This window comes from Euwallacea fornicatus, chromosome 15 (assembly GCF_040115645.1).
Source record: "Euwallacea fornicatus isolate EFF26 chromosome 15, ASM4011564v1, whole genome shotgun sequence".
Classification (NCBI taxonomy): domain Eukaryota; kingdom Metazoa; phylum Arthropoda; class Insecta; order Coleoptera; family Curculionidae; genus Euwallacea; species Euwallacea fornicatus.
In genome coordinates this window covers 3,089,101-3,107,885 of record NC_089555.1, presented here as the reverse complement: position 1 = coordinate 3,107,885, position 18,785 = coordinate 3,089,101, and the positions used below count along the sequence as shown (strand labels likewise).

Here is an 18,785-nt window from a genome sequence, read left to right as displayed (position 1 = left end):
TGCAAAAAAAATCTTCATCAAAAGAAGCTTATGGTGTCCGTTTGGTGGTCCAACGCAGGTGTCATCCATCACAGCTTCGTGAAACCTGGTGAATCCATTACGGCTGATGTCTACTGCCGACAACTGACTGAAATGACGAGGCAACTGACGGTTAAGCAGCCAAGATTAGTCAATCGAAACGCACCGCTATTCACGCACGACAACGCTCGGTCACACACCGCACAAGTCAACTCGGCCAAGCTACAGGAGTTGGAATTGGAAACTCTTCGTCATCCACCGTATTCACCCGACTTAGCACCCACTCATTGCCACTTCTTTCAAAATTTCGATAACTTCTTGGTAGGGAAAACATTCAACTCCGACGAGGCTGTCAAAGCTGCCTTCCACGAGTTTATCGACTCTCGGCCTGCAGGCTTTTACAGCAGGGGAATCAATGAACTTCCCGTTAAATGGCAGAAGTGTATTGATAATGGCGGTGCATATTTCGATTGACAATAAAAACATTTCATATGAAAGAAAACTGACTAAAGTTTCAATTCAATTCTACTCATTTCAAACTACACGACCTAATATGTATTAAATCCAAAACACTCGGTATGTATAAATTGAGCCATCTGTGAGAATAAAACGACGTTAATTATCAAAGGGCCCAATATTTGAGCTGTTAGTGAAGAATTATTGTCATTTCCAGTTAATTTTAAGCAACAATAACATGCTAGTTCATGCCCGCTTGCGTGTGTGAGGCCTCGTTCGTAAACAGAAAAAAATTCGAAAGCAGATTGTGTCACGACAATCATGGATAACACATGTCTTAACAACACTGTCATGAGACTTAATTTCCTATCTGCGCCACTGAGCCGAATTCGAGCCTCTGTACCTTTTCACAGTCAATTCGGAAGTTGCAACTCGACCATCATTTTCAGCCGAGAGGCATTTGATGCGTCATACTGCTTTGAAACCGTATAAGCGCGTAATTGTTTTTCACCATCATGGCGGCCCTGAGCCACCTTCGGCAAAAAAGCCAAAATATTCCAGCGTTTAGAGGCGATACGCAAAACAGCATTTATTAGTGAAATATGACGGTTTAGGTTATATTGGAACATGACATATCGCTTTAAAGGGAATTTAATTGCCTTTCAGCGCTTTCGCTAATATACGGGGTGTTATGTTTGATATATGTGCTGCAACTACTTTTTTATCCTAAATGTCATCACAACAATGATACAAATGATCGCTGGATGCTGGAAGGTAAAGCTATAGAGTGATTCAGCTAATCGTGCCTTACGCAATAGTTGCCGGTTTTCATTCTACATAACTGAACAATATTTTATTAAAGAACAAAGAGTCACGGTGCTGCTTTAGAGGTAAAAAATTGCGGAAATTAATTCCGGCTTGAAAATTCTATACAACATTTTATTTCGTACAGACGTGGATCGGTTTGAGAGGGACAATAACTTAAGGTGGAAAATGCTTTGAGCATTTTTTTTCTTTAAAGCGTTGGGAAAACATCTCTGGAATATTCTAAGAGAATTGCGAAACTGATTTCCAGCTTCCTTCTGTATTAATTTTCTGGAAACGCTGTGGCGTCAGGTCGGCCGGCGCGTGCCAGCAGGGAATACGTTCGGGACAGAAGAATACCAGGTCCGTAAATATGAAACCGGAATTCGCCTCCCAATATCCTTAGTGGTCAATATAGGTACTACCTTATCGTGTTATTAGGGTACTACATCTCTTATTTACATCTGAAAATGATTTTCAAGTCATAACAATACAGGTTCAATACTGCAGTGCAGTTTGCAATAGCTTTGAGTATGTCGAATTTTGTGCCTACAAATTACGATTTACGGACAGCATTGATTTTCTGTTACCACTTGAAAAAAACGGCTGCAGATTCACATCGCATGCTTGTTGAAGCTTACGATGAACATGCCCTTTGAAAATCACAGTGCTGTGATGGTTTAAAAAAATCAAAAGTGGCAATTTTGACGTCAATAACGAAGAGCGTGGAAAACCACCGAAAAAGTTTGAAGACGGCGAGTTGCGAGCTTTGTTAGATGAGGACGATACTCAAACGCAACAACAATTAGCGAACCAATTAAATGCGACACGAGAAGCCATTTCCATTCGTTTGAAAGCTATGGGAAAAATTCAGAAGATAGGAAAGTGGGTTCCACATGAACTCAATAAAAGACAGCAAGAAAATCGAAAAACCACTTGCCAATTGTTGCTTACCAGGTATAACAGAAAGTCATTTCTTCATCTGTTTGTGACTGGTGACGAAAATGGATCTATTTTGAGAATTCCAAACGTAAAAAATCATGGGTAACTCCAGGCGAACCATCAGCATCGTCGGCAAGACCAAATCGATATGGACGGAATACAATGTTCTGTGTTTGGTGGGATCAAAAAGGCGTAATTTTTTATGAGCTGCTAAAACCTGGAGAAACAGTTAATACTGAACGTTACCGACAACAAATGATGGACTTGCATCGAGCTTTGCGTGAAAGACGACCAGAATATCAGGAACGGCAACACAAGGTGATATTGCTTGATGATAATGCACCATCACACACTGCAAAACTGGTGACGGAAACGATTGGGACGTTTCATTGGGAAGTACTATCGCATGCGGCTTATTCACCCGACTTAGCACCATGCGATTATCACTTATTTGCATCGATGGGACACGCTCTTGCAGAACAGCACTTCACCTCTTACGAAACAGTTCAAAAATGGCTCGATGAACGGTTTGCCTCAAAAGAACGACAGTTCTTTTGGCGTGGCATCCACAAATTGCCAGAGAGATGGGAAAAATGTATATGGAACGATGGGAAATATTTCGAATAAAATATTTTTTATAATTATTGCGCAGCTAAGTTATGCTTTTTATTAAAAGATTCCGGTTTCACATTTACAGACCTGATACAAGCACCCTGTACCTCTTCAATAAAATGTGCTAATTAGCATTTAGCCGATAAATCAGGACTTGTCAAGGGAAGATCTGCTTGAAAGTTGTCTAGAAAACTATTCGCAGAATGCCAATGAAAATTTGAACGTTTCTCACTCAAAAACTTTCAAAGCGTTTTTCTTCAAATCCGAAATATCGCACGCAGTTCACGATAACTCGAAAACTACACGGCCGTTTTCGCTGAAATTTTCCGCGAATATTGCTTAACTTATTGGCCTTTGCATGAACCTCTCGTACATTTCTTGTTTAACGCCGTAAGACAATTATCAACAATAATTTCTAAAGCAAACATGACCTTTCTTGGAAGTTTCGGAATGTTCATAATTCTTTGGGTTCAGGCAAAGCGCGTTTCCATAAATTAACGAAATTTTGTTGGTACTTTTGTAACAGATTGTTCTCCCGACCTCCACGGTGAACCGCAGATTTTGGACATGTATATGTTAAACCGCTCTTATTGCAAAATTAATAAGCATTAAAGAAAAGTATTTTGTAGTTATTATTATCAACAATAATTCTGAAATTGTCGATCAGACGACGCAGAAATTTCCGAGAAAAAATTCTTAAAAAACAAGCGTTCTGTATGTTCTCCCCCCTTAATGACACCTTGCGTGATTTGCAGAATAATTTATATTTTTTTAAAAATAATTTTTCTGCAGATAAACACAACATTGCCTTTGTTGCCCTAATAAGTACTGGCGCAAAACAAATTTTGTCAGGAAACCGATCAATAATCCATCTATCTACCTGTCATGTCTATAGACTGCACCATAGCAAATCTGCGTTCATCCTCGCTTTAAAGTTATCATTATTGAGAATTGTCTCTCGGAAATCCGACCCAATAAACAACAATCAATGTCGATTTTTGTTTTCAGGTCGCATTGACGCAATTTTTAAATCACCCCTAAATTGTGTTTCACCCTTTGGAATCGTTGTTAATTTATGGGCATTAAGCTTTATGCCTGTTACGCGATAAAACTGTTATCCTAATGGTAACGGAACTGTTTCGTTGGCTATTACAGCGATATGGACCAAAATGCTGAAGTTTTGAAAAGTTAATAAAGGAGTTAATAAAAAAATGGGGGGATTTATTGCCCAAGAAGGAAATTCTCAGTCGTCGGGGGAAGTTTCTAACCTTTTTTGATCAGCAATGTGTTGGTGGTGGCCATATGGCACCATTTTTAAACTTGCCAACTATTCGGGTCGTAATTCAGGCGTCCGCTCACGGATTCGTAATAACTTACGCTGGAAATATTTAACGGTTTTCTACGGAATTTTCTTCGACGCGAACGCACCACAAATCACTTTCTATGTATGAAAGGGGGGAAACCGCATTTCGACGTTTTGTAGCTGAGAAAATTGGCTGAAATTGCAAGAATATGGATTCAAACTTAGGATAAAGATTCAATTTTATTCCTGCGGCTAAACGGGAAAGTTGAGAAATGGGCACGTGCATTTCGGGGGCTTTTTCGGGATTTGTAAGATATGTAACTCGAACCGGAGATAGAGAAAATCTAAGAGTCTCTATGATATCCAAATGTTATATACAGCTCTGGAAACATATTCCAGTGATACCATAGTTGTTGCACACGGCCAATTTCTCGTCAGCTAGATTGAAATGAAGGATGTTTTGGACGCCATAAAATGACGAGAAGCTTCATGAGGTTTTGTAAAATCGAAACAACTGACCTTATGTGCGCTTAAATAAGCTGACGTTGACTTAAAACTATCGAAATTTCTCCCTCCTAAACGTAATGACAGATTTTTCCATGGCCTGAAAATGGAGGGTGTGAGCTGGATTAAACCAAGCACTTTTTATAAAAAAATCTCTCGCAGAAGTCACGTTACTTTAAACTAATTCCATTTTCTTGGTGAAGCGCACAAGAAGCAATATAAAATTCAAATTCCCGTCCAAGAATATTCCTGTCCACCAACAAGATCGTGGTTTGTGTGGATCTTGTAATAGAGTGTCGTTGCCGGCAACGTATTCATGTATTCATTTATTCGTGAATATTATTTTATTATTCATTCAGATTACGTCGAGTTTATAAAGTCTCGTTGGCCTGGTTTGCATATTTGATTTATAAAACCCTTCAGGAATCACGCAGCACTCACTTTATTTGGGGGGTCTTGTACCTGAACTATCTCTAACCCATCGGAAGTGAAAAATGCAGCAATCTGCCATAAAACCTCTAAATTTAAGTTACGTTCAATTACCGGAAAGCATTTTTGCTGTGTGTAAATAAAAACGGGATTTCATCAAAATTCCTCTGAAATGTTTTGCCCGACAATGCCCAAATGCTCTAGCTATTTACCAGATTTGCCATACAAAGAATTTTTCCCGAAACAGGGAATTTCGGTAATGAAATATTTGTAAACTCGTTAATTTATTAAAAACGTGTTTCATGGGCTTTGACATGTTCCATGTCGGTTTATTTTTATCCGGGACTGTTCAGGGAATTCTAAACGATACATTCATGCTCGGATGCTTTTATTTCATTTGAAAGAGGTTAATCAACAGATAATCGCTTTTAGCCGGATTAGCTGCGTGAGTAGGTGGAAAAATTCAAGGAAAACTTCGTGTCGTTATTCAATTTTAAGGGATAAATAAAATCTCCTTTCCCCGTGATTTGTTCCTTCTGAAAGCCTTTAGTTAAATTTGTTTTCGAGTTTCGGACAAGCCCCTCAAAATTGCGTGTCCCGCAATAGTTGTATTCCATTATCTAATTCCTAAAATATATACAGAGAGGTAATTTGCGTCATCAACTTTATCAGCTTTATCAGGACTGACCGCCAGGAGGCGCCTCCGTTTGGCTTTTATCGAAATTAATATTTCTTGTAACTAATTATAGCTACAATAGCAACTACCAGTTACAATTAGTTTCGTTCATAGAAAAAATGGGAAAATAATTAGTAAAGTAATTCAGCATTAGCGTGACTAATTAATAAAGGCCACAATTAATAAAGTGCAAGCAAATCATAGACCGAACTAATAGCACGTTAGCCTTGAATGCCCAGTAATATGTACAATGAATTTCCATACATGTTTTCTATAGCTAACAAAGCAACAATAACAAGCGTTCTCTCGTGATGTAACGTTGAGCATTATTTATTTATCCCGGGTCCACGAAAGGTTGAATACAGTGAGCATTCCCCAACCGAGGTGCTTAAACTGCTCCCCCAACTTTGCGGTCACACCTGCTCCCGTAAATCTGATGAAAAGATTTATGGCCATTCCGGTCTGAAATTCTGAACAATGATTTTGAAATTCAAACTTTTGCTTGTAAAGGTTTAATTAATAAAACCTAGAAATGTCTGCAACTGCATAACGCAGATATGCAGATGTTTATAAGGGACATAAATCCAATTATGCGGGGCAGCTTCCAACTTTTATTTCACGCTTATGGCATCGGACCACTTTGTAATTATCACATTCCTGCAAACAGCCCTCGGGAGACTCGTGGCATTATTGAAATTATTCCTGCTTTTTCTACGTGTAAGCCTAGAAAAAAACCAGGTTAAGGTTCAGGACTAATGCCGGTTAAACTGAAGAGCTGTCTCTGCACATCGGGGTCACCCTTGTAAAATTAAAACAGTTTGATAAAAGGAAAACTTCCTGTTTCCAGGCAACTAAATTCATCCGACACCGTTTTCCCTCAAACTTCGGTGAAAATAAACTTCCTGTATTTGGAAAAGTTTTATTTTGTCGAAATTAAACTTCCTGCAAACGAACGGGTGTTCTGCCACTGCATGGCGAAGATATTATGCAGATGTTGTGGCTGCAGTAAATTCGTTTAGTAGGAAATACGTCGAATTTTATTGTCTTTGAAAATGCAAAGAAGCTTTTCAATCTGAGTAATTGGTACTTAAGAAAACCCTTCTAATCACTTAGCGCCCTTCAAGTGCCTTCGATCATTAATTTTGGATTAATATTGCCTAGATTTTTGCCCTTCTTAACTATTCTCATTCACTTATTTTAGTTCGTCGGAACATTGGAACAAAGTTATTCTTTCGCTCAAATTAATTTCTATAATTAGAAAATTCCCGTCCCCAATCAGTCAAATAATGTAATTTTAAAGAAGTAAAAGTGGAGTTCAGATACTTGAAAATCGTGAAATCGTTCGCTCTTGACACTGAATAGAGTTTAAATATCGCCAAAATTGGGAGGCCAATTCGAATACCTTCAAAATGAAATATTTAAAATTCGCAGTCGCTTTCAGTTTCATTTTCAGAGGTTTTGAAGAAGAATAAGGCAAAAAACTCCTTTATGAGCTTTGTCATAAAATTGCTCAAAACTAAAAAGATCCTGTTTTGTATAAAAAAAACGATAAAAATATAAAAAAACTCGTGTCCTGCATAAGTCTGAATATTTCAGCAGCTTCAAATGCGAAACCTGTTTTGACTTAAAAATTTGAAAATTTATTTATGGGATTATCACTTTGGAAACTGTGAGCAACATAAAAACCGGTCAAATTACTGATTCAGACAACACATTCTCTCCTGATTTCTCTTCACTTCTTTTTCTATTATTCTAACCGAATTCCCCACAAATCCATCCCCTTCAAAGCGATAAATTTAACCAGCGGTAACCGTTTCGCACTGTAGAGGCCAAACCCTACAAAATCTGCATTACCGAACAATAATTGCATTCGACTTCATGTGCGGATATGGCTGGTTGTAGGGGCTTAATGGCGTTTCATTATTGCAACTAATTAAAGCAATTATCAGTTCCATGGAATCGGCTTTGATCATTTGTCACGAAATTCCTTATTGGTTTAACGATATACTTGATTTGATGGAGGGAATGATGAGACCAAGAGATGGGCAAATAGTTTTTAGTCCTTTTTGTTGAAATTCATTCTGACTTAAGTGAGAAAAGTTGTTTACGTTAGAATTTGCATATTTGTTTGTAGCAAGAGTTGAGATTTTTAACCACTGTGCACGCTCATATTTAAAATAGATACTTCTAGCCTGTAATATCACGTTTATATCGTTCTTTTTTATCTACATCCATAATGAACACAGATAGATATCTTACCAGTGGCGGTTCCGGCACTAGGGGGCGTGTCTACGTGTTAACATAAACGTAGTGGTCGCATTAACAAATTTCTTAAGGTCAAATTGCGTTATTAAATTGTATTTTAAAATTATGAGCTCTATCTGGCAATTTGAAAATCTAAAAGTAAAACTAGATCAAAATATAATGGCAGTAACCGTTTTAAACCCCACATCTGCATTACCGAACGGTAATTGCATTCGACTTCGTGTGCTGATTTTCACTATTGCAACAAATTGAAGCACTCGTTGGTTCCATGGAATCGACTTTGATCATTTGTCCCGAAATTCCTTATTGGTTTAACGATATACTTGAATTCATGTTTACATCTTCCAACAAGTTACAACGTCCAAAACTTTAATGGTCCCATTACACAGAGGCATTCTTGGCAACTTTGTCTATATACAGGTGCGATTAGCTAATTTGTATGCAAGGATCCTTTATTACACGTGGTGTAATTTATTTTTCTTGATTAAATAGGCAATTTGCGGTGATTTATGGTTATAGAAATGCTATCATTTTACTATATCAGACAATGGTTTTTAATTATAACCTTGACTGTTTGAACGAATTTTGCTTCGATTTCGACTTGCAAATATCGTGATAGATTAGTCTCGGGATCCCCCCATAAAACACAGAATCGCCCAGGCATCTCTCAAGCTGGAAATAAACTGGGACACAATCCGGCTCGAAATATGGTTTTATCCAGATTGTCCAGAGCTATCGGGACCGATGAAAATCAATTGACCGAGAAAAAACTTTTGCATGGTCAATAAAGTTCCTTTTTTGCCCAAGGGTTTTTTCTCTTCTTGAGCAAAAGGAACATGCCTCCTTCTATTAGATGCTATCGCACTGAAAATGGCACTACAACGTCATTATTAAAAGATAATTTGATTAGTCTGGGTCTTACTTAATTTTTTCGCTCAGGGGAATTCAGCGCTAATTAATGCTCTCTCGTTCCGCAAACCCAATTACTTCAGGCAAGTAGGGGTCCAGCTGCAAAGAATAGGCAATTAGGACCCAGAAAGTTATGGCAAAAACTATCGCTTTTCAAAGGGCGAGAATCCCAGAAGATCGATCCAACTCTAAAAATAAACTCATGTTCTTTCCCTAGTTGATTGAACAGCACAAACCCCCCAGAGTCACATCTGTTGCCGGGGAAGTAAACTGGCCTGGACACGTGGCTGGACGAGAATTTAAATCCTAAAACTGCCACTTCTCGAAAACACTTTAAATAAATAAGTTCTGACTGCCTCCCTTTCAGAGAGCCTCCTTGCACCAGCACTTATTCCCTTAAGTGTCTTCGTTCCTGTGGGATAAATAGCCCTCGGAATTGCTACGAGTATCGGGTACTAATAGGCTTAAATTGTCAGACAGCAGGTGCGGCCCTTAAACTTGTGCTAACAGTTTGTTACCGAAAGGTTTGGAGTGACCTTTTCTTGTTAGTGCCTGCTATAAGGGTTGATGTGGAACTTTAGTGCAGCCGTGTTTGAATGAATTTAGAGGCACGTACAATTGAGGAAATTTAAAGGGGTTAGAAGAGTTGGAAAAACTTGCTCGGGAGCTCATTTGTTGATGTACTGTTTGGTGCTTGAGAGTAAGAGATCGGTAATTATTCGAAGTTGAAATTAATTATGAATTTAAATGGGTTAGTTGTGTAGTTGAATTTTTCGAAATACGTTTGGCTGAATTTGACGTTCCATCATCACTCTATAGACTTGAATGTCAAACGTGTACTTCCAGCCAATAAGATCACATTTATATTTTCTTCCTTGTCATCTCCTGGCATAATGAACAAAGACGGGTATATGATCACGAGCAGACCTAGCTCCAGATGGTGTGTCAATTCATGCAGTGGTTGCACTAACAAAATTCCAACGGGTAAAAACAACAAACCGGACCAAATTATAAACGTCACCGATAATTTTTCTGAAAAGTAGCAAATGTCTCATCCTTGCCGCAGAAAATATTAGAACTGTAAAATTTAATGAGCTCTGGAAAGTCCTTAAAACAAAGCAAATCCCATAAACTCTCACTTTAAAACAGAGCCAAGGCGGCACGTAACTGGGTTTACGGTTATTTGTATTGTTATGGGCATGGCTTTATTGTCGTTAATGTTCTTGTAAGCGAAAAATGGTATATTTTATCTCGATTAGAGGTTTGCGAGGATTGGATCTTGGTTTTATCATTCGGCAAGACAAAGTTTTATTGCGTTTCGTTGTGCTAAATTATTTTGTCCTTATAAAAAATTCATCTAATAAAGAACGCCCATAAAAGCAGGGTTTAAAAATTCTACACGTATGAAAATTTTCCGGAGAGTACGAGTTATCCAGCATGATAAATATACTTCAACATTCTTTTGTAGTGCTCCATTTTTGAAAAAAGGTCAGAGTTTTCCACCTATTCATACAATTTTCCGTGCGGTCTCCATTGCAGCAAAATTTGTCATCCTTTTTTGCCCTCGATGGAAAATTCCCGTAAGTGAAAGGGACTCGGTATTAGCACATTCGCAATTCTTTTGTGCATGTTTGCAAGCCGCTTTTACTGTATAAAGTATGCAAAGATGAGCTTTTTATGTTATGGGTTTAATGAGCTTAAGTAAAGGTAGATGTTGTGAAGGATATAAAATGCACACAGAGAAAGTAAGCGTAATTACCAAATAGGGGCGTGCATGTGGGTGAAACATGGTTGAATTCAGGCTACAAATCCAAGAAACAAATGGAGCGCAATAATTTTAGAGATAAAGAAAATGGGTTTGTTTTGGTTTCCGTTTCTCCAGCTTGCGAGCTTACAATTATTTGTAATTAGGGGCTGCAAGTAATAATTGAAACTCTCGAGCTTTTTAGACTATGGTTCTACAGATTGCGCTAACTTTGGATTTAAGTAGAATTGAGATAAGATAAATTCGTATTGTTGACAATATTAATGAGGCTAACTCTGTTAAAATTTTTAATTCGTGACCTTTAGTGGCACAAATATCAAAAGAAAGGGCCACCCCGACAGGCTAAATTATATTGGGTTGGCAATTAAATTCGTTCGGTTTTTTAGTTTGGAATAAAACACATTTTTTGTATATACAAAACAAATTTTAATCAATTATATTTTGACCATCTTTATTGATAACCTCTTGCCATCTTTCTACCAACTTCATTATGCCACGTTCATAGAATGACTGTGGCTTATCGGCAAAAAAACGATCAAGGTGGTTTTTAACTGCATCTTCATCTTTGGAGGTTTTTCCTTTCATTGAATTCTGCAGCGACCGAAATAAATGAAAATCGGAAGGGGCAAGGTCCGGTGAATAAGGAGGATGAGCCAAAACGTCTCAGCCAAACTCGAGTAATTTGTTTTGCGTTGTCAAAGATATGTGAGGCCTAGCGTTGTCATGATGGAAGACAACACCCTTGCGATTTGCCAATTCTGGTCGCTTTGTGCGAATAGCTTCTTTCAATTTCGTTAATTGGGAACAGTATAGTGTTGAATCTATTGTTTTTCCAGATGGTAGTAACTCGTAATAAATAATGCCCTTAAAGTCCCACCATACGGAGAGCATTACTTTCTTCTGTGACGAAAATGGACGTTACTTCTTTCCATGTTTACCGCTACACAATATGTACGATACTTATGATAGTCAAACCAAAGTCCGTAAAAAATATAAGAGAAACATGATCGTGCATGTGTTTATTTGACTTGCTTGATAGCATTCAGAAAAAAAAAGCAAATCAGCATGAAACTTATACGGAAAGAAAACCGAACGAATTTAATTGCCAACCCAATACTTTTGTGGCCGAGTTGGAAGACAGATGTGTCAGAAAGAATTAAAAATTAATAATCGAAACTCACATACTATTTGATATTCAAAAATTTAAAAAACATTCCTGGAAATTCTCATTTGTTAGTCAATGACGGAAAGTTTCTTAGGATTTCTAAGGGTAATTTACGAGCTAAACCTTTAAAAGCCCCGCAGAGCTTGATTTGACGAGTGATGTTTCTATGGAAAATCTAACGCAAAAACTAATATTCCGGAAATGATTTTTGCCAAAAAGCAGCCTTCTTACAGACTGGAGTATTAAATCAGAGGGTCTTAATGTCTTTTTTGTTAGGGATTGCGGCCCTTTCTGACAAAGGCAGCCGAAAGTCGCATTAAAAGCTCCGCAGCTGGAAAAATATTAATTCGCATCTGTCTGACCCCCGTCATTAAAGGCCATGAAGCTGAACGTTACACTAAAACCTTTCCAGATTTATCAAGTTTCTTTAATAGAATAAAAATAAGTATCACAGCTATATCATTCGGTAATTAGGGCAGTGACAATGTAAAACCATTTAAAGCTGCGAAAGCGAATAAACGTCTAGATAAATCAGCAGGGATAAGATACACGTAGGTAGATGAAACACCCACTGAAATTCTAAGTGACCTTATCGGACGCAACGTTTTGACAAATGAAACGGGTTTTCGGAAGGTCTAAGACTTCAACTTATCACCCTCATTTGTAAAAGGTCCGGTCTAATATTATCCAGGTTCAAAGATTTTGGCACTAGATTTAAGATGATTTACGGCTGCTGAAACGCGGTTGGACTACGTGTGATGGCCGTCTGCAGGAAAATAGGGCATATGCCTGGAACATGCATAGATTTCCTGCGAGAAACGAAGTAAAACGATCTATTCTTTCCCTTTAAACTTAGCTGATTTTTCGCTTATAGAAATACAACCAGAGAGTATAAAAACCCCGGACTTTCTGGGAATTCCAGAGACAAATTGTTGAAATAAATTTCGAACAATTACTTTCGAGATAAAGGGAGCTGGATTGGGTGTTCAAATTTTCTTTCTCCGGATTTACAAACCCGGACCCACTTTCCTCCAGAATTTTTTTATAAATCGTCCTAAAATTTAAGGGACTTTGTGTATCCGGATATTTATTGCCTCGCATCAGCTCTACGGCAAAAAGTGAATTAAGCAATTTTAGGACTCGTTTCGTATGGATAATTAGTTGATCTATTGCAACTTGGATGTGGAAAATTGTTGCTTTAGTTTTCCCAATAAGCTTGACTTGGAGTGGGCCACGTGCATTGCCCTGTAAAACCGATTAGCCCTCCAGTAACGTCTAACAATTCGCATAAGGAATATTAGTCCTAAAACTCAGAGAAGTTCCTTTTTACTATGGGTGTTCAGAGGGTTACCTCCAGCATCAGCAATTGTCTGGCTTCCTAATAATCCAATAACCTAATGAGTTATCATCAGCTAAAAGGCGAAAGAATCTGTCTATTAAAGATATCGTCAAAAATAAGTTTTAGTTCATTTTGTTCCTCATATGCAATTTTCTCCGACTAAATAAGAAGAATTCAGTACTGGTTACAATGATTCATGTCATGGACGATCTTCACTTAAGTGGAATCGGGATTTAAAAAGAGTTCAATAAGATTTTTGATAAAAGTTTTCCCACAAATTGCATAATTTTCTTCAGCTCCATCATCCATTTCATTCACCCACCAAATTTCACTCGCTCGCGAAACCGTTAACCTCGCCTTCCACTCGGGTTAGAAACTCTTTTCTCGCACGTGAAAGTCCCATACCTTGCTTTATTTGCTATAGTGCATATGTATATACCATTCGACGAAAATAAACGCGTTAAATTAAATGTCTAAGATCTCTCTCTGCATCTTCAAGTGACGTTTTCCTGGATAACACCGGAGCTACATTTCATAAATGTACATTGCTCTCGGCCTTTTTCCAGTTATGCCAGAACTTAACTTTATTATTAAATTTTCGAGCTTTCTGATTTCAAAAGCGCAGTTTTAATGAAAGATTCGGCCGAAGGCTGTTTGTGTTTAAAGCGTATTGTTGCCTCAAATATGAGCGAGCTCGTTTACTCTGGATATCTCAGAAAATGCAGAGGCATCGTTATGGTTGTTAGTATTGTATTCACTCTTCTAGTTCCATTCGTCGCTGGCATTATTGGTAATTTGATCCATAAAAGGGCAAAGTGGTTGTACAATCGAGCGATCGAGTCAGATACTGCTGGTCGAGCTGAAATTTTTATCGTGAAATTGAACTTGAATTAAGACGCCTTAAAGTGAGTTATTATGGTGTTTTAGAACCTTGGGGAATAACAGCAAAACTTCCGGTTGAACTAATTTGTACGAGTTCTCTCTTCCATTATTCCCGGATGGAGCCCCCTAAAACAAAAAAATCTGACAGGATTAGTTTCCATTACGCAAGGGAGAAAAATCTGCTCGGACTATTAGGAATCTCATTCCGCTTCACGTAGCTACTGTAATTAGTTTTGGATTATCGCAGGGTATTGGAAAGTTCCATTCTTTCAACAAGGATGGGGGCAGTTTTAGTTGAACTAGAGCCTTATTATGGTAGAAAAGAAATAAATTCCTAACAGCGACCTAAAAGCCCTTTATGGACCGAACTTTATATCCTCAAGCACCGCTTCGTACTCGTTAAATTCGAATTAAACAAAATAACTGGCAGCATAGAAAAATGAATTTTCTCCTCAACCCGAAAGCCATTAGCCTTTATGGGAATTTTCTTTTTGCTGCGGGAAACTCTGGATGTAGTCAACACTCGAAAAACTTGGAAATTTCGTTCGCCTGTCTGGATCTTTCTTGCGTCCTGTGTTTATGATTTATACGCTTTTGCATATTTCGGTATTACGAAGTGTCTTGCAAAGAAATTCCGCATTGTAAAAAGTAAATCCGAAGTGTCAAGTGCAGTTGAAATATCTTCGGAACAGGGACTGTATCCAGGTGCAAGTTTTATCAATTTATTTCAGCAAAGACATAAGAAAATTTAGGTGTAAAATGCTTGAGAGGGGGGATTGAGAGTATCTCAAAAATTGTACGCAAAACAGCTAAAATTCATGTGAGAAAATGTTTTTTACTAGAAAAATCTCTTTCAACCCGTATATTGGAAAAAGTGAATTATGTGTATTGGCAACGAATCCAGGGCTCTATCAAGATGCGCGATATATCAATTTATTTCAAGAGAGCTTCAAGAAAACTTAGGTATAAAGTGCTTGAGAGTAGTGATTGAGGATGTTCCCATAATTCTCAGCAAAAAACGCTAAAATTCACGTGCGAAAGCGGATTTTTTATTAGAAAATCGTATTATACCCATAAAATACTAGAAAAAACAAATTATACGTATTACACATCATGCATATCATTCGTTCTAATATTTAATAAATTCTCTTACTGGGTAACAATCGTACTTAGCATTACAACACTGTAATATAATATTTTATTTATGGTGATTTATTTTTGACAAAAGAAAAGCGAAACATTGCCCTTCAACAATATCGCTCACTGTTAATGACGGGAAAAATCTGAACGTAACAAAAAATTACCGGAATTCCATTAAAAATCGTACATTTTTTAGACAAGAAGACGTAATAGTGACGTAATTTCCTCCGATTTCCATAGATTAGTGTCTCATCCTCCACAAAGGAATTTAAATCTATAAAAAAAAACGATGTTACATTGATGTGGACAAACTCACGAATTCAAGAAACAGAAAACAAACTAGAAATAACTTAAGCAACTTAAACAAACCCACCCAAATAACCTCGACGCTTTCGGAACAAATAAAGCTAAGTGAATCACACATGAGTAGCATGTACATGTGATTTACTTCCGTTAGTAACATTAAAATTTGATAATTTTAAATGTCTGGGATAATTTCACTGGTTGAAGAGGCGAAAGAAAAACAAGATCTATTTTGATAATTCTCTAAACTCAATCATGTTAAGCAAATTTAACTTTAAAAAAATCTCTAAAATCTGTTCACTTCAATCTTATCATAAGCTTTAGAGACTCTTAAATTTTCCCCTTTTTGTGCCCTCAGTTTTCATAAAATACGTATAAAATATGAAGAATTTATGAAGACAGAACGTCGAGCAGCTGTTGGATTATGTCATTTCTCATGCCTAAACAATTCCTTTTAGTTGGGTTTTTGCTGCGTAGAGATATTGTTGTTTAAATTCCGGTTTTCTGGATATTAGCAGGTACATTGTAATCAGGTTTTTAGGTTCTAATGGAATGCATTGTGCACTACTAATTAAATTACGTTGATTAATTTCGCTTTAAATAATATTTAAATTGCAGTGTTATTGAGAAGGTCCCAAGCAATATTTAAACAAAATACCTAATTTTGTGCTTTGTTTATGTACTAAAGAACATGGCTCAAAGTTTTTATTAACACATTAATTCCATTCGGATAGATTGGAACTGGATGGTTTTGTTTCTGTAATAAACCTTTGACAACGTTGAGCTACCATATTTATGGACCAGCATTTATTTTAGCCCTGCAGATTAAACAACCAAAAAAGTGGATAAAGTTGATAAATGACTTCCAAGCATGTCGCCCGTACATGGATAATCTCTATGCGTATCAGTCAATTTTTGATCCGCGATTAATTCTCGTTTATGACAACTTTTTCAACTGGGCTTGATCCTACGTTTTTTCGTTTCCTTGTGGAGGTTCATTCGGTGGAAAGTGAGGTATGCCGGCTTCGGCCCTCAGCCCAAAAGCAGGAAATTGAATCACTGTTCGAAAAGGGGAAGGTGTATCAAGATTTGGCGTCGTCTTTATAAAGAGTTCGTGTATGTCTAGTTGCCTATCACTGAATTTTAGATTACGTTTAATTAATTCAAATAAATGGGAAAACCCTGAATTATTGTAAATATAAATAATATATGTACATATCATTAGATATGTACTGATTATAATGTACAGTTCCATTTTCGCTGCTATGTGGAGTTTTAGTGAGTGCAAGCAAAAGGCAATTAGGCAATTGATAAGTACAAGAGAGACAGGCGACGGTTTTCCCCTCCACCGTCAACGATCGGCTAGCATCGTTGATTCGCAGGCAGTACGCCTTAATCCGGGAAGGAGAGTAGTTCTACGTGATCTTGGAGGACGCAAAATACGCGCATCATGTTAATTTGAATGCGTTTTTTAACAAAACATTTCATGGTAAATTTTAATGTAGCCTTACCTCTACAAAACTAACATTAGAAATGATATTTTCAAAACGCATCAATCAAAAACAAACCTTTTTTCTGATATAATCCATTCTCGGCTTAAGGCGTACTGCTTACGAGTCAAGGGTGCTAACCCACCTTTGAAAACCGAAGGAGAAATCGTAGTCTGTCGCGCTCGCACTTAGCAATCGCCTAATTGCCTTTTGCTTGCACTCACTAACACACCATGCGCATAGGAGCGAAAAAGGTACTGTATACATATACTGCGTGATATACAAAAGAGAACATCCCGTTAAAACCGTTTTATTTAAATAATTTTTGGTATATATGTTTGTATATGGGAACACAAAAACGATTAAATTTTCAGCCATATTTATTGATGTATTTACGAGTTATCACGAATTTTAGTGTTTTTTTTTACTATGAAAATTGCAATAAAATAACAATATGACTGGAGAATAGTATTTGTTGGTGTATAGTGTGCTTACAAAGTGATTTTAGTTTAATCTAATATGCCTAAACGCCAAATGCAACGAAATTTTCGTGAATTGAGCGAGTTTGAGAGAGGTCGAATAGTGAGTCTACGAGAGGCTAATCGGTCATTCAGGCAAATCCCCGCTAGATTTAACCGTAGAGTAAACAATATAGTGAGATGTGGTCGGGCATGGTTCCAAGAAAAGCAATTAGTCAGAAGGGGAGGTACTGAATAATACCAAAGAACTACAGAACGTCAAGATCGCCGCCTTCGAATTATGGCCCCAAGAGATAGGTTCGTCTCGTCGAGGACGCTGAAGAATTGGCGATTTGCTGAGTATGGAAGGCACATTCGGATTCAAACCATTTATCGCTGCATAAGAAGTTTTGAACTAATTTGCTACCATTCCCATCTTGTGTTACCCCTCATCTTAAACCATCGTCAAAATCGACTGCAGTGGCGCAGAGAATGAATACATTGGAATCTGGAATGGAATAATATTGTCTTTAGTTACGAATCAATATTCTGTTTGGGTATGAACGAAAGTCAGGCAAGTGTAAGAAGACGATGGGGTGAAAGACGGGATCCGCAGTTTAAAATACAGTGAAATGTCCTTCAGATTGTTGGAGTAACGGTTTGGGTTGTTATGGCATATGGTATCAGGTCACCTTTACTTTTCATCGGAGGCAGAATGACATCTCAACGATATATCCAAGAAGTCGTGGAACCTTGTCCCGTGACTCATCTGGAAACTCTTCTTAATCCAGTTTTCCAGCAAGACAATGCACGACCAAATATGGGTAGAGTAATTATGGATTTCCTTAAAAAAAAATGCAATCAATTTGCAACCTTGACCATTTCGATTTCCAGATCTCTCACCGATTGAACATCTATGAATATTGCAGGTAGAAGTTTGCATAATTTACCCCATCCCCCACAAACCCTAGCGACGCCATGTCAGGCTGTTCAGTTCGTCTAAATTGAGATACCCCAAGAGAACATCAATCATCTCATTAGGTCCATGCCTAGACATGTACAGTAACGTATAAGACAGTGCGGATGACCGATAAATTATTGATTTTTTTAGTTTTTAACAATTAAATTTGTTCATTTTTTAATTAAGTGTTTGTTTTAGCGTAAGAAACATGCATACCAAAAATTATTTAAATAAAACTACTTTTACGAGGTGTTCTCTTTTCTATGTCACGCAATATATTTTACTTTCGACAACCAAAATAATACTCAATTATAACAAATTTTGGCTTGAAGTGAGATCTCAAGTAGTAAGAAGCTTTTTCTTA

The 18,785-nt window shown here is 37.4% G+C and overlaps 2 protein-coding genes and 1 long non-coding RNA gene across 4 annotated transcripts in view; 1 reads left to right on the top strand and 2 right to left on the bottom strand.

Moving 5' to 3' along the window:
• Nucleotides 1–18,785, top strand: part of LOC136343739 (uncharacterized) — a 70,252-nt gene that overhangs the window by 2,679 nt on the left and 48,788 nt on the right. The window lies entirely within an intron of this gene.
• LOC136343730 (zwei Ig domain protein zig-8-like) overlaps nt 1–18,785 on the bottom strand; it is a 78,006-nt gene that overhangs the window by 49,932 nt on the left and 9,289 nt on the right. The window lies entirely within an intron of this gene.
• LOC136343573 (uncharacterized) lies at nt 6,278–9,220 on the bottom strand. Its single transcript, XR_010732803.1, has 3 exons — nt 8,932–9,220; nt 8,004–8,885; nt 6,278–6,467 (listed from the first exon to the last, which is right to left on the bottom strand). It is a non-coding gene; the product is annotated as an uncharacterized lncRNA (long non-coding RNA).